Genomic DNA, 17,619 nt, shown 5'->3' on the forward strand with positions numbered 1-17,619 from the left:
CAACTCTATATATATATATGTAAGAGTTTACGTGAAAAGTGAAGAAACTAAGTAGGAATGTCTGACTGATGGGTTGGTAGACGGACTCTTCATAGTCTGAGAAAAGATATATTTTATTGATGTGTTGAACTGTAAAGGGCATAATGATGATAAAGTACTATACAGGATTTAAAGTCAGGGTATCTCCACTTTTGAAAACGCTGAATATTTTGTTTCTTAATGCTTCAAACTGGTCCAACTATTTTCATTTGCATAAATCTCAAGGACTTTATTTTTTCGATGGCCTTCTTAGAATTAGTTTTAGCAGAAAACAAGAAACAGATGGTTAACAATGGAAACTTAAGCCCACTTATTGACAAAACTTGCAATCCATTTTTAATATTTTAACGTCAAGTATGCTCATTACAGAAAGTATAATACAAAATGTTACAAAGACGAAAAAATAATAACTACTTCACTCCATCACGGTTCGATATATTACAAGCTTTCTTATGGTATAAAACAAGCCATACTTCTATCCTTTCGAATTCCAAAGTGCAAACTTGTTCCCCTATTAAATAAAATAAGCGGGTGTTTTGGGGAAATATTGGGAAAACATGTTTTCAATTAAGAATTTAAATAAGTCGTAACACCAGAAAAAAAACAATGTATGTTTGATATGTTATTATTCAGTGTACATTCATGGACCAAAACACAACTCTATATACTTCGCATTAAAGAGTTTACGTGTAAAAATGAACAAACTAAGTAGGACTGTCTGACTGATGGACAGTTAGACGGACACGTCATATTCTGGGAAAATATATTTTATTATTGTGTTGAGCTGTACAGGGAATAGTGTAGATAAGTTACTATACAGGATTAAAAGTTAGTAGTAAATGTTCTCTTTTGAAAGCACTGATTTTTCTGGTTCTTTGTGCTTCAAGCTGGACGGATTTTGTTGAGTTGCATTTGTCTCAATGACTTCATTTTTTCGATCGCTTTCATAGAAATATTATAAGCAGAAAACAAGAAACAGATGGTTTACAATAGAAACTAAAGACCACTTATTGAAAAAAATAACAACATGCAATCCATTTTTAACCATTTAAAGTCAAGTATGTTTGTTCCAGAATTTCTAAATAAAAATGTTGCAAACATCGTGCTGTTGTATCATTGACTTTTTAGAGCTTTGGAAAATACAAGTAGGTATTCTGAGGTGTGCATTTAATCAACTGTTCTAAAGCTGAAAGACATGATGCAATACCTTTGTATTTACTTGATTGTAAGTAATAACTTTGATTATTTGTTTCCTTCAAGTCTTGTCTTTTTCTCTACGTCTATCGTATGGATGTATAGCTGTCAAAGGATTAGATTTTTTAAAAAGATAACCTATGCGTATAAGTTAAAATGTCTCTGTTAAACATAAGTTATTTCCGACTTATTATTGTCTAATTTTTGATTAAAGATATGAGCCTTAAATGTATCTAATGACATTCTGAAGAACTGCTACTTTGGAGTTTCACGGTTGACATTTCGCGTATGAATTATGCAGGCACATTTATGAGGCCCTAAGAATGCTGTTTTGGAAAATAATTCCTTTAAACCCAACTGTTGATGTACTTCTTTTTTTGTCAAAATGTTTGTCGGTAGTTTGTCTCGTTTTAGAACGTGTTTAGACAAGAAGTATGCTTTTTGTATCTAATCAGCTTTTAAACAAATCCAGATAATTAAAAACCAGCTTGAATAAGCTGTACGGATTCATATTACGGGACAGATTCGTTTGAAACTCAGATTTTCTCCCTAATATAAAGATGGGGAAAAAGGTATTATCGAATCTTGTACACAAGAAAAAATGAAACAAATGTGATTGAACGAAAATTGAGACGTGGCCATCAAAATATTCAACTGAATTCTATGGCCCTGTTGAAATTAAATAATATTGACCTAAAACAAAGCGATGGTTAGGAACACTTGTACAACCCTTACAAATCTCAGAAGTTTAACAATTTACATTATTGTATATCACTATAGAATATTAGGTTTTAAACGTTTGTAACTATAAAACCTATACTTTTGAAAAGTGCTGTTGATTTTTCCGATATTTAAAAGCATTTCAACATGTATCAGAAGATACACTTAACATAACTTCACAGCATAAAAAATGTTGCTCCCAGCACTTTTATTTCAAGGAATTTGACTGAAAGAAAAACAAATCAATTTCACCTTATATATGCATATCGATATCCTTGATCTGTAAGAAACAGCGAGTGTAAGTGATATTAGTTTGGTAGAACTCAGGAGATACCCGAGATATACATCTGCAAATAACAGAATATCAAATTAACAAAATTTGTATTAATGAATAAAAAATTTGTATTCATTTTCTAGAGAAAATTAAAGAACTCGGTTGCTGGCTACTAAGCGTATGAATTATGTTAAAATGTTTGATAATGGAAAGAAGTCATAATAATAATTATTACCTAATCTAATGGAATTTTTTTATTATAAATTTAATATTTTCATATTTTCTCTATAGTTGTCAGTTTTTATTATCTTTTGAAAGCGATCTATTGACTACCGGTCAATAGAATCAAAAGTCCGGTTCTTAAGTCATTAAAATTTCCCCGCACGACATGCGTCTGTATGCCCCATTGTTTAAGGGTCTAAATTTCATGTAAATTATTTTTTCGTACTGTGTATTTTCTAATAAGTGAAATTTGTATTATTTTAAAAGACACAAACAATAATAATAACAAAAGCATTTTTAATACATGTATGTAAAATATAAATATTGGCGTCTATGGTTGATTGTTAAAACAGATTCTTAAAATTTTAACTCCTATGTGAATGTGTATATCTTTAGATAGATGTATTTTTTTTAATATCTTTAGATCTATATACAACTGTACGAGGGTTGTTAGAAAAGTTCGCGGACATATTGAATTACGGAAAATCTATTGTGTTCGGTGAAGTATGACCTATGTCAGAATAAATTCCTACATTTTGTTTTTTAGTATGTAAAAAATCAGATCCATGTAATAAAATCTTGGAAAATTACAACGATTTTTACTATGAGGTCATAGGATTCACGGAGCAATCTCTTGACGTAAGGCGACGTGACAACCAGATTTCCGTTATGCTTTGTCACAGTTCTATAAATCTTTCCTTTCTTCAGATTTTTCTTATTTTTTTTTTTACTTTAAAACTGAATATCTATATCAAGATATGTTACCTTTCTACTTTAACGTCTTTTGTACTAATTCGGATTGTATTGATTCGGATAATTTTTAGATCTTTAAAAACGTCAATGCAGTAAATTGATCTCTCTCTCTCTCTCGATGGAGTTAATCATTCAAAATGTTAATCCTTCCATTTATATGAAGTCATAACCATTTGAAAACTCTCTTGAATATTTTAATCTCTTTTATCTACACACATCTCGTAATCTCTCCATACGCTCAATGACGTTCCGATTTTTGGCTGTGTTTTTACGTGATGATCATTTATAAATGGCTATAAAACAGTGATATACCCTCCAATTTAATTCAAAATTTCTCCAAGTGACATTTCATGAATACTTTAGCGATAGGTAAAATATCATAAATCTCTTTGCGATACAATTGTGCAATTTTTAGTTTTAATAAAGAGTCTTTGTAATGTAAACATGCCAAAATGGAGCATGCTCCGTGAAGCAAGATTTATCAAAATAAGCCGTATATTTTTCAATGATCACCGGAGAGCACAATTTTTGTTTATTTATTGGAAAATAGGTTAAGATTTTATTGGAAAGTTTGACCGGTTTCGTGGAAATAGCGCGCTCACTATATACAACTGTATTTTTCCCTGTCAGCGGCAAGGGGAGCATTTTCAATGAACTCTATATACGAATGTGCGAAACGGTCTGGTAAATATCATTTGAAAGCATCTCTCTCTCTCTCTCTCTCTCTCTCTCTCTCTCTCTCTCTCTCCCCCTCTCTCTCTCTCTCTCTCTAAAAATAAGTGAAATTTTGAAAGTTTATTTCAACACGACGTGTTGTGCTGTCAGTAGAGTTATTTAATCTATACAAATAAATTAATCTATACAAATGAAATAAAATTCCACTACAATTAGTAGATCAAAATTTCACTTTCATTATTGAAGAATAACTTTTTATAGTAACACAATATGACAGTCATACTTGAAGAGGTCACGTATGTATATTAAGATAGGGAAAAAATATATAAATGAGGTAAAATTCATTTAAATTTCACATTCCGTATTGAAGTATAATTTTACTGTTTTTTTTAATAATAGCACAATTAGACATTTTATATTTGGAGAGTTCTCGTATATATACGTACTGAATAGAAAAATAGATAAAATTCCACTACAATTAGCAGATTTCACTTATACATGTATTACTGAAGTAGAAATATATTTATAAACAACAATAAGACAATCTACGAAACTGTCTCCGGTAGATATTTTGATAAAATTTAATTTAGTCTAAATAGTGTAATTTATTTGTACTAGACAGTCACATGACTATTTTTTAAATAGTATAAAGAATGTAGGTATAGAGCCATGCCCTCTTGCATGTCTTGGCAACAGTGAGACGGAAATACTTTTTTTACCATAACTTCCTGCTTACATTAGAGTTTGTAGTAAAAACTTTAAAAAAATAAATATTTTTTTAAAGAAATTCTTTTAATTTTTTTGGTGCCATCGTATAGTAAATTACACAATTAATATGTAAATAAATAGTCAAGGCACTAATAAGATGGAACTATATGAGTTGTGATTTGCTGTCGTCTGCACAATGGCAGATTTTGACATGCTGGGGGTTTGAGAAAATGTTGAAATTAAAGAAATTGATTGGGAAACCCTTCATCAAATATTTGATGGGGAACTTGATGTATCAACATCTATAAAGGAGACTGAAGAAGAGATCGAAATGGTTTTAAATCCTACAAAAATAGAGGAAACCATGCCTAGAGACCCAGACGCAGACTGAAGGAAAAAAAGATTCAAAACTGTTAATGAAACAGAGCTGCAGGAATTAAAAGAAAGAAGGCAGTCAAAAGCTACAAAGTTTAATACAAAGTGGGGAGTAAATTTGTCAAAAGGTAATTGCATGTTTTAACTTTTATAAATGTTAATTATATCAAGTCTTCAACATTTTTAATATCCAGATTTGACTTGAACCCAAATTGCCCACACAAATTGCACGGTTGCTTCACGATTAAGCTATCTGGATTGATATGAAATATCACTTGATAAATTGATAAAATAGGTCCCTCTTTTTGTGTTGAAGCTTTGGGACTGATTTTTACAAAATTTTCGCTACTGAGCTGAATAAACAACTTGAAAAAGATTATGCAAAGACTACAGCAAAACCCATTGAAAAAAGATGATAATCTATGATAAAAGAACAAGCAACAGGATATCAAGTAATACATACAAGAGCATAAGATCAGCAATTAATCGCAATGTCCATGACATTGGACGTCATTTCGACAAAGTGCGTGTCAGAGGATTTAAGAAGTTAAAGCCGAGAATGCGCTACTTACCAGAAGGAGTCAATGAGTAGAGCTTTGTCCAATCTGATCGTCCGCAAATGGAAAGAAATGACACTGTCATGCCGTCACATGTAAACATCTTGACGTCTCAGTTCCAATAACAACATCAGCAGAAATACCGATTGCTTTACAGTCATCCACCTTTTTCCTCTGGATTCATATCAAATTCTGTTTTTCACCAATGGGTCTTTTATTTCACATCCAAGTAGATAGCCTACACTACAGAACTTGAGTTTTTGACTATATCAAATTCTGTTTTTCACCAATGGGTCTTTTATTTCACATCCAAGTAGATAGCCTACACTACAGAACTTGAGTTTTTGACTTCCGAACAAATGGTCGTCGATTGGGAGGATTGAAGCTCGTCGATCTCTAGATTTCCTTTTCACTAGGATGAAGTTTTCTTCCGCTGTTAAATTTAAAATTGTATTATTTTTACGAAATAAAATTTGTATTTTGAAATATTTCGTGTTGGAAATTAAATTATAAGGAATGAATTATTATTTCTGCGAAGCTGTGTATAAAAAAGCGTAGACTGTTCCAAATCATTTTATATTGCATAAAATAAAAAAAAATCGTTCTTTAAATTACGTTTGCTACAGATTACGAATTATTAATTATGTAATGTTCTGCACACATTTAACCCCGTGTTGATATTTATTAAATCCTTCTCCCTTTTTTCTGGATCAACAGTAGTTAGTGGATATGAAGCAAACTCTAGCCCCCTCCTCTTTCAATTTTAACTTCAGTCTTACAATGAAATTGAATAGTTACATGTACAACGCGTTAAAAAATGGAAACAAAAATATTAAATATTTGCAGGCATTTCAATTGTAAAGATATTTTACAGTGGATGAAGATCAACATGAAATGTCAGATGGACTGAGACATTGGAGTTCAGATGGAGTGAGGCGTAGGGGTTGGTTTGATTTGGGGTAAAAATATATCATATGGGCATTGTTTTCAGTTAGTGGGTTACTATCTAATCAAAAAGAAATGTTATGTTACTATAACTTTTTTATTTCATTTTAATTCACCATAATTTACTTACCAATCAGAGTGCATTTTACAACTTTTATAAATTGACAGGACGTTGAAAAGAAGACTTGCGCAGGCGACGCCTTGGTGGAAAAGTCGAATAATTTTAACATTTGGATAAACAAGCAAATTCAAAGAATTGCGGTCCCCCGCTTTCGGTGTCTTTATGGGTGGGATGTCATTTTTTATGACATTTTGTGTCTAATATGAACGCCCTTTCATAAGTCATCTCTTTAGAAAATATCACTAAACTCCAAGGCTAAGGTCAATGAGTTAATTTTCTTGATATCCTATGAAGTCTTCTCGAAAGAATTACGTATGTGAAGTATTAAAGCCCTAGCCCTTACCATTTAAAAGTTATGGTCAAGGTTAAAGTTTTCTCATAAGTACAAAAAATCTCCAAGGTCAAGGTCAAAAGGTCAAGGTTGTTGTTATGAAATGAAAGGTCTTGCCACGCAGAATACATATGTGAAATATGAAAGTCCTGTTATCTACTGTTCAAAAGGTGTGGCCAAGGTCAAAGTTTTTGAAAAGTAGGTCAAACTCCAAGGTCAAGGTCCAAGGGGCAAAGTTGTTGGTATTTAATGAAAGGTCTTCTCACAAGAATTATATACATGAAGTATGAAAGCCCTAGCCTTTGCCAATCAAAAGTTATGGTCAAGGTTAATGTTTTTTCCTAAGTACGGAAATCTCCAAGGTCAAGGTCAAAAGGTCAAAGTTATTGGTATCCAATAAAAGGTCTTGATACAAAGAATACATAATATGAAAGTCCTAGAACCTACTATTCAAAAGTTATGGCCAAAATAAAAGTTTGGATTTTTTGTGTAAAAGTGGGTCAAACTCGAAGGTCAAGGTCAAAAGGTCAAATTTGGTGGAACCCAAAGAAAGGTCTTGTCACAAGGAATACACATATGAAATATGAAAGTCATAGCTCCACTGAATCAAAAGTTATGGGCAAGGTGAAAGTTTTTGTGACGGACGGACAGACTGACGGACAGACGGACGGATGGACGGACAGACGAATGAGATTTAATGTCCCCTCGCTTTCGCGAAAGCAGGGGACAATAAGGAACAAATACCAATGCATCTGAAAACCAAGCTTTGGTGTATTTGTATGTCTGTAGCTATTAACTTAAATTTCTCAAGCTTAACAATTGATTTTTTTCTTCAACTTATATGTTATGACACAAAATTCCATACATGAATGACATTAATTCAATTTGTATAAATTTGTATAAACTCACTATTACACAAACGTACCACAGAAAACTACTTTTTCAAAAATACAATATGTACTAGTTTAGTGTAAAACAATGTTTTTCACCATAGTTCCTCTAAGTATATTTACTGTTATTAAAATTTCCATAACTTATATCAATGGCGTTTAGTTCTAAGATATTAAATCTTATAAAAGTTCCGGAATGAAATTTTATGGTAAATCAAAACATCAAGATTACAGCATATTCAATACGGATTACTACAATTAATAATAGTTGACGTATAGTTTACTACTCGTATAGTATACAATTGTAAGCTAGGGTAAAGTTCTGTTAATCATAAAACATTTTCATTCGGGTATATTCATGTGTACTCTGTCTTATGCTAAAGATTTATTTATACATTATTATATAATTCGCCGCCCCAGGAAACAGTTTTATACCTCCTATCTATTCTCATACCCATTCAATTACTGTTTTATTATATGAAAACAATACTAGCCGACTGATTTTTTAAAGCATGTTTCGACAATTTTTAACGCTAAAGGCGCATAATTACAAATACATGCGGTTAAAATTTAATACATGATAACTAATGCATCGTGTCCGAGGAACAATAATTTTTTTAAAGTATTTTTACTGACATTTCAAAGAACTATCTTTGTCTTCATTTTACATTTGACATCGCATATCAAATAAATTCATATAAAGCAGAAGTTTTGCAAAATCTTATGCGTGAAAAAAAAAACACATGCTATGGTCTTCAACTCAACATTTAGCTATATCGAAGACCTATTTCCATTTTTTTTTGTCCAGAATTTGTCCAAACATTTGTATATGAAAAGAAGAAGACACTTGCTTTGGCCCTCAACTCGACATTCAGATATATAGACGGCGTATTGTCAGATTATGTCAAAACGAAATATCCTGCTGTGTTAAATATGAATGACACAACAGTCTTACATCTGTTTCATATTTGGATATTTTAGTTGAAAAAAAAAACCGTAAATGGTGTTCTAGCAACTAAGCTCTATGATAAACGTGATGACTTTAACTTTTCTATCGTCAACTTCCATTACTTATGCAGCAAAAAACCTTCATCACCTGCATACGGAGTTTAGTTGATTCGATACGCAAGTGCATTTTCTACGTACGTAAATTTTCTAAAATGAGGTAAAATTATTAACAAACAACATGATAAAACAAGAATATCAGCAGTCTCATTTAAAGTCATAAATCCGTAGTTTTATGGTTGATACAAATATATTGGCACCAATAGCTGAACCTAAGTTATACACATTGTTTTTAGATATATATATTTACAAGCAATTTGCATTTCCAGCAATCATGGTATAGGTGATTGAAGTTCTATGGGGTGTAACTTAACACTGCCTTATTGACAACAAAGGCAACATATGGAGATAACGAAAAGTATGCAAGATCAAAAGTCCAAAACACAATACAAAATAGAAGCAGAGCAAACAAGGGGCTCCAAATTTTCAGAAGTGGGATCAGTTGCCATGGAGATGTGAGAATCTTTTGCCTGCCAGTCACATCCGCCGTGCTCCAAGTCATGAAAATCCGTTGTCAATACTACCGGTTATGATATATCAAAGTAATATTGATTTTCCGCAAATTGATAGCTTTTAATTATAATAGAGACAGCTCTTAAGTAATTTCTTAACTTAATGCTTTTTTTTTTTGTTATGAGGATTGATTGTATACTGTTTAACGTCCCTATCCAGAATATTTCACTGATATGGAGACGTCACCATTGCCGGTGAAGGGCTGCAAATTTAGGCCTATGCTCGGCACTCAGGGCCTTTGAGCAGGGAGGGATCTTTATCGTGCCACACCTGCTGTGACACGGGGCCTCGGTTTATACGGTCTCATCCGAAGGACCGCCCCATTTAGTCGCCTTTTACGACAAGCAAGGGGGTACTGAGGACCTATTCTAACCCGGATCCCCACGGGACTTTGTTATGAGGAAAGATGTTGTAAATAGCAATGAAACTCGTCGAACACGCACAATATCAGAGTCAAAAATGCAATTTAAAAATAATTGATGAACGGTGATTGATTAGATAAATTACCAAAAAATAAATATGTTAAAAGGGCATTAAATAACAAAACAACATTTTATAGATGGGGACAGTGCTTAAAAAGGGTAAACAATCCCTTTCGTCGTCTGGTCTGAAAAGTATAATATTTAGTAGATAATAAAATAAATATGATACCATGTAATATTATACAATTATTGTTGTGTTTTGAGGTCAATACAATGATTTAGCCATCTGAGGAGTACAATATTCACCGAGCCCGGAGGGCTAGGTGAATATTGTACTTCGAAGATGGCTAAATCATTGTATTGACCGAAAAACAGCAATAATTGTTTTATTATATGATTCATTAATAAATGATAAAAGCATTATGAATTTAATTAAGCCCTATCCAAATACAATTAAGAGAAAAGGTCGTATTAATTTTTTTAAAAAGTTTTTATTTTTTTTAAAATCAATTTTAGTTGCTACGAAAAAAAAAAAATTAATGTTAGTCTCTTTTCTAGGATAGTTTTTTAAAGGAAGGAGATTGACTGCCAAAAATTAAAAATTGTTGTTCAGTAAAAGTGTTGGAGGAGTGTTCCTGCATCCCCTCTTACCACCCTCAGCTGAAAATATATCATTGCTTATGTTTTCTTCACATGAAAAAAAAGTTATAGTAGTTTAAATAGCTTTCCAAATCAATTTGTATCAATCTGGAATTTCCCAATATATTTTTAGATCAATGTAGAGGAAATAAATCCTTGTATTGACCTGGAACGTCACGTGCAGGTCAATACAACGTAGTATTTTTCTTACATAGTTGGATCTCAGCCAATCAGAGAGATGGAAATTATTCAATCATATAATAAATTTTGATATGATTTCACCATGGTGATATTTTTTCTCTACCATTGAATTTCATTGATAAATATCAGCATCGGTATACTTGACAGAAAATTAAATGGAGTAAATGTTCTTATGATAAGCGTTTGCTAGTAGGCTTTAAGAAACATCAATGAATATCAAACCTCGGCCTAAAAGGCATTCTGCGGTCGGAATGTAAAGAAGGAATACAAATACTAGACATAAAACCATCGTTAAGGAAGCTTTGGTCCTGCAAAGAAGTCACTGCAATAAAAAAAAAGATCGAGTTAGAACCTGGAAATATTATATTAAAAACAATCCTTTGAAATTACCTCATTTTCTCAAAAGTATCTTAAAATACATTTGTCTGTAAAAAAAAAAAAAACATGCTAAGATCAATCATGTACCATAATCTATCCTGACGCCTGTCCTCCCAGAGAAGCACTGAAACATATTACATATATATGCAAATATATTTATATATAAATGCAGCAAATAGACTTCAGTGCACATCTTGCATCCTGGTCCATTATGTCAATTGTTTAATAAATTACTTCATTTCTAAAGTGATATTATGGTCACAGCCTTTTAATTAAATTAACATTTTTTAAACTAATACCAAAGAGCAGATTTCAAAGCATTAATTCATTTTCAGAATATTAACCCCCTCCGGTACCCCTTACATGTACCCAGGGGCCATGAAATTAGTCATTTTGAAAGAGGCACATTTCTTCATTATAGATCTGACTTAGAACATTAGCATAACATCGAACAGCAAAGAAACAGATTTTTTTTCAAAGAAATCATGTATTTTAATTTTATAATCAATAGAGCCCCGCCCTAGCACCAGAACCCTGCCCCAGGGGCCCTGAAATTCACAAATTTGAAAAAAGCTTCTCCCCTCATTGCAACTAAGTACATACATGTCGTTCATCGGTTTAAAACCCAGTAGCAGAGAGGAAAAGTTTCAAAACATTAATGCATTTTCTCTATATAATCAATAGAGCCACGCCCTAACTCCAGAACCTGTGCCCATAGGGCCGTGAAATTCACAATTTTAGAAAAGGTTCCCTTCCTCAGCAAAACGTATGTATGTGGTTCATTGATTTAATTCCAGGGAGCAGAGGAGAAGATTTTTTAAGAATTAATGCATTTTTACTATATAATCATTAGACTCCCCAACACAAGAACCCCTATCCCAGGAGACAGAAAATTCACAATTTTAAAAGAATTCTACATCAGAACTATGTACATCCTGCATTGGCTTCATATTCAGGACCATGGTATTTTTAAAAAAAAAATACATTTTCACTATACATTCAAAAGACCCCCGCCATAGAAAGAGAACCTCTGACCTTGGTACCAAGAATTTCACAATTTTGGTAGAGGACTCAATGAAATAAGAATATCAGAAGTCACCAATTTGTAAGTTTTAAGGTCAATAAAATAACCTTGTCGGCTAATACTACCAACCATAAAGTAAAATGGTGACAGACATTTTTCACGCTAATTGTGAGGGCCACTATTTGCACAAAAAAGTTGTCTTCGGATTTTTCACAAATTCTTCCCCGGACATGACAAACACGGCGGGTGTGACCGGTGGGCATGAGATGCTCACCCCATTTCTGATAATTTTGAGGTCTGTTTTGCTCCGCTCCTATTTTGTAATGTTTTTTGGACTCTTGAGCACAAATACCGTTCGTTATTTTCACATATATATTTCATACAAGAAGTGAACTTCAACTTGAAATATGGCGGAATACTAGACTGGGCCCTTTGTGACTAAAAGGTTAAAAAGATGAAGAGATCACTAATATTATCTGTGTCAATTTATTTGTTGATATACTGATGTTTGATGAACAAAGGGGTTGTTTGAACAGTATTTTCTTTCGCGCAACTCCTCTTAAACCTCTTAACAGAATTTTGTCAAAGTTTGCAGATATTTAAGGACAGATGATACAAACAAACTTTTGTCAAAGAACTGGAAAATAATAACTTGGGTCCTGTTTAAATGAGTAAAATGAATAATTTTCACCGCGTTGTTTTTAATTTTTTATTCAAATTTGCACAAAAGTGGGATTTGGAGTTAAACATATCTGTATAGATTAATAAGGATGGTTACAGGTTGCAAAAGGGCAGACTTTTGAACACCACATCAGGTTTACGGTTTCTTTATATTCTATAAATTTGTTATTTGCATCATTTGCCATGGAATTAGACTAAAAAATATATACGAATCCAGGCATCCATTTTTTGTTTATATCATCTGTCCTTAAGACACTATGTGTAGATGTGCATTTTACAAAACAATTCCGATTCCTTTATTTTTCTGGGAATTTCGACACTTTGAACTTAGTTTTTGGCCATATAGAGCAGCTGTAGAGGTTAACAGTTTGTCAGCGCTACCTCTCTGAAACCACTGCTCAGAATTTGGTCAAACTTTGCAGATATTTAGTACAAAGTACCTAAATTTGAATATTACAAAAACATGTCGATTCCTTTATTTTTTCTGGCACTTTTAAACTTTGATTTTGGGTTATATCTTGAATATAGAGATGAACAGTTGTCAGCGCAACCCTTCATAAACCGCTGCACACCATTGCGTCAAACTTTGCAGACATTTAATGTGTCGATGTGCATATTACCAGGAAATTCCGATTCCTTAATTTTTTCCGGGAAATTTGGCATGTACAGTGTGTGTGTGTGTGTGGGGGGGGGGGGGGGGGTCATGATTTTTGTGAGCTTGATCACTTTTTTCTTCTTTCATTTAAAATTGGTTTATCAAGTATCTTAAAAATTACCTCAACTGAAAACTGATTAGAAAAGCCTACAATTTAGGAAAGTTTATATTTTGTTGTTTTCTCATTGGCATAATTGTGGGTCTGTAAACACTTAGGGGTAGATATTTTGAGCCATGAAACAACTAAGCAGAAGTCTATTTATTTAAAACATCAAGCAAAAAATCAATAGTTATAAAGATAATGGAACGGTTTATTTGAATAAGCCAAAGATATTATCTAACAAATAACACCACTGCAGCAACGGTTTAAAGTAGGATTAAAAGCTTTAGTTCCTCAGCAATGATTGTTCGAACTTTTCCCCTTTATTACTCCATTGCAGCAGTTTTGATAAGCAGGATTGTATGACCGAGTTCCACAGCAAAGATTGTTCGTACCCTTCCCATTTATTACTCCATTGCAGCAGATTTGATAACCAGGGTTGTATGAACGAGTTCCACAGCAAAGGATGTTCAAGCCTTTCCCATTAACTACATTATTGCAGCAGATTTGATAACCAGGGTTGTATGAACGAGTTCCACAGCAAAGATTGTTCGTACCTTTCCCATTAATTACTCCATTGCAGCATATTTGATAACCAGGATTGTATGGTTGAGTTCCACAAACAGCTGTAAAAGATAATCAACAAAATATTCTTCACAGGTGTGTACGATTCAATGGCAAAATTTACAAGGCTAATATCTCTTAATTGATTCGAAACACAACAACACGTTCTACTTATGAAAATAATATCAAAACCAGGCAAGCTATTTACAAACGAATTGACGAAACAAAGATATCAACAGCTTCGTTTATTTAAAATCATTACTCCGTATAAGTTCTATGGTTGATACAATGACATTGTCAGCAACTATAATCTATTTTACAAGTAAGTCCAATGCAAACTGACGCTTTTCAAACAATTTAATTCTTATGTCATTTTTTTTACCCTGAATTGTCGACGGATTTTCCCGATATTCTTGCACTCAATATTTTTTCGCACCTAACCATAGTCTTAAAGTCCTTCTAACTAACTAAACGATGCCATTTATCGAATGAATGAAAGAGAATTCTACTGTCTAAAGAAAAAAAAATTCCTCAAATTGTCTACTTATTCGATGGTTTCGAATAGTAAGCTATTGATACCTGAACTTCTTATATGTAATTATATATATATCTGACTCCTTCAAGTATATCTTTTGGACATTTACATCGCTGTAAATTGAATTGTTTTAAATAAGATATACTGAAATGCAGAGTAACATAATATGCTATTTTTGTAATGCATAACAGAAAGTACTCGTATAAATATAGGTAATAGGAATATCCTTCTTAATGTGCATTAAAATTGGTGTTCAGAAATACTCAAACATGAAATGAATGACGTCACATAGTGAAAATGATAAATCGTCGAAAACACGTGCATATTGATGACGGCATAATGTTCAACACATTTCAAGCACCACTAGATATACTTTAATTATACATAGGAAAAGCGTTGTATATAACAATATTTACATTCACTGTAATTTTCCTTATGAAATACATTAGAAATCCACAACGTTCAAATTTCTATAACACACGCGAAACCTTGTCATCGCGCGTTAGAATACACAGTAGGACTTATATGCATTTTCAATACTCTAAGAACACCAAAATGTACATTGTTTTGACAGAATCTAATAAAAATAATTTACTCTGTTAAATTAACGTAAAAATCAACAAATGTGCGTTTAAAATTAATAGCCACTTTTTCCCCTAGTAACGTTCGTTTCCGTTATTAAACTTTGCAACGTCACAAACGTCACAACGGCACACCAGTTTTGAAGGGCGATTAATTCGCATCAAAAATTATCGAAATAAACAATTCTTAAGAGGAAAAATTAAAGAATGTAAATATTAGCATTGAACTCATATTTTTGGATGTCTTCGGTCCTGGCCGTGCCGACAAATTATCGTACCACGCTAACGCGCGGTATTCAATTTGTCGGAACGGCCAGGTGTGTTATAGGCCCGAAGACATCCCAAAATATGAATTCAATGATTAAAGAAATTCGTCGAACCTTCACGATATCAAAGATAAAAATGCAAAATAAAAATAAGTGATGAGTATAGATTGATTTTCCGAAAAACAAAAAAATTAAACAAATATATATGTATGTTAAAACAAATACAAAAGTCCCTGTTGTGTGGTATGAAAACGTTTGATGTATTTAGTAAAAATAAGAAGAAAATAAATCTATGATCAGCTTTAATATACTAGCATTATTAAATAAATTCACAAAAATTGCTTTTTACCACGATTCAATCTTAATGATACATATCAGCATTGGTAAACTAGACTGAATATTAAATGGAGTATCTGTTTTAACGACAAGCGTTAGATCAAAACGGACAGTACAACGTTTGCTATAATATACTGACACGCAAAAGAAACGCAACGAGCAGTAATCTACAAATGTTTGAATTTTTTATCTGATGATTTTCAAAATAGAATACAATAAGGCTAAACTCACTTTTCAGAACATCAGAGATTTGAAAAAATGTTAAATGTTTATCTTTATTTAGTAACATATGACTGTTAAAACACCTTCCTCCTTGTCATTCAATTACAACGTTCAAGACTGCCCTAAACAACAATTGCAGCTTAATTTCTATGATACAATAGGTTAATCAATATCGAGATCTGAGCGAAGGAATTATTCTTTGCCAGTTTTAAATGCCTGTTTTTCAGATGATTGGGTCGAATTTTCTCTAACTTAGCGCATTATAGTAACCCTTGGACTTCAAGTCCAAGGTCTATCATTTATGAATTTGATACGTAGCACCTCTTTGAAGCGTAATGTAGTGTAATTTTGCATCATCAACTCTCCATCTTTACAATGAAAATTTCAGCTAGAGCAATGGAAATGCAAACTGAAGCTATTTTCAAGAAGCCTTAGCATCGTTACGGGAAACGAATGGAGATTTTATGTTTCGAAATATTGCAGCATTACTTAAGATAAACAGCACTAACTCTTGAAACTCCATAATATTGCCAAAGGTTTTGTTAAACATGTAATTTTTGATTTCTGTTAAGCAGACTCAAACTTGACTTCCGATTATGGTATAAAAATCGTTCAGCCGTTAAATTACCGATATTTACCAAATTAAAGATATCTATGATTTTAGATGCAAAATTCTTCACTTTACATAATTATTTCCCTGTAAAGTAAGACATTGCGTTTCTTTTGCATTTCAGTATATAATAAGCTAAAAAGAAGAAGGAAAAAAATATCAAACCTCGGCCTAAAACTGAATCTGCAGTCGGAATGCAAAGAAGGATTGCGACCATTAGACAAAAATTCATCGCTAAAAAAGCTTTGGTCCCGTAAAGAGGTCACTGCAATAAAAAAAAGGAGCTAATTACAACATGTAAAAATTTTGATTAAATACAATCAATTAATTTTGATTTTTCTTCATGTTTTGATGAAGATTAAAAAAAAACCTGTATGTAAATAATTAAACAAAAATCAACCATATACATTAATCTATCTTCAAGTCTGTCCCCTCAGAGATATACTGGCACAAATTACATTAATATATATGAGTTTTGTTTATTTATATATGTGTGCAGCAAATAGAATTCAATGCACATATTACATCCTGTTCCATTATGTCATTTTTCAAAATAAATTACTTATTATTTGTAATTTGTGATTTTATGCCCATAGCCTGTCAATCAAACGAACATTTTTACGTACTCCTCACTGCACTTTAATAATAAGGGTTACAAAGTAAACTCGAAAACAGTTTAAGTGATTCATAATTCTTCATGTCCCATGTATTACAAAGAGTAGTAAGAAGTCATTTATTTCAATGATTCTACCTTTTGTCCATGGGATATGCCAAATTTAATTTGTCTGACTTAAGTTTAAATGATGCTATTTATTAGTAGGGACTAGCATCTGATCCTGATGGTCTTGAATCGGACTGTTTGTCTCAGGCAAACATTTTGGTCATTTGATCCAACAAAACGCATGTTGTGCTCTAACCCATTTAGTTACTGTATATTACGTCTTTTCTTTAGCTTATTGAAAACATGATTTGTCATTGCTTCACCGTTGCTTAATTACTCTCTATAGAATGTTGTATTCAAAA

General features: G+C 32.4%; 1 long non-coding RNA gene across 1 annotated transcript; it reads right to left on the bottom strand.

Annotated features, from left to right (window-relative positions):
* Nucleotides 1-13,710: 13,710 nt before the first annotated feature.
* Nucleotides 13,711-17,045, bottom strand: LOC134260089 (uncharacterized). The gene is made up of 3 exons (XR_009990473.1): nucleotides 17,004-17,045; nucleotides 16,762-16,861; nucleotides 13,711-14,108 (listed from the first exon to the last, which is right to left on the bottom strand). It is a non-coding gene; the product is annotated as an uncharacterized LOC134260089 (long non-coding RNA).
* Nucleotides 17,046-17,619: the final 574 nt, after the last annotated feature.

The sequence above is a fragment of the Saccostrea cucullata genome, unplaced genomic scaffold (genome assembly GCF_032062105.1).
Source record: "Saccostrea cucullata isolate Sc308-1 unplaced genomic scaffold, CSIRO_AGI_Scuc_v1 ctg1923, whole genome shotgun sequence".
NCBI lineage: Eukaryota > Metazoa > Mollusca > Bivalvia > Ostreida > Ostreidae > Saccostrea > Saccostrea cuccullata.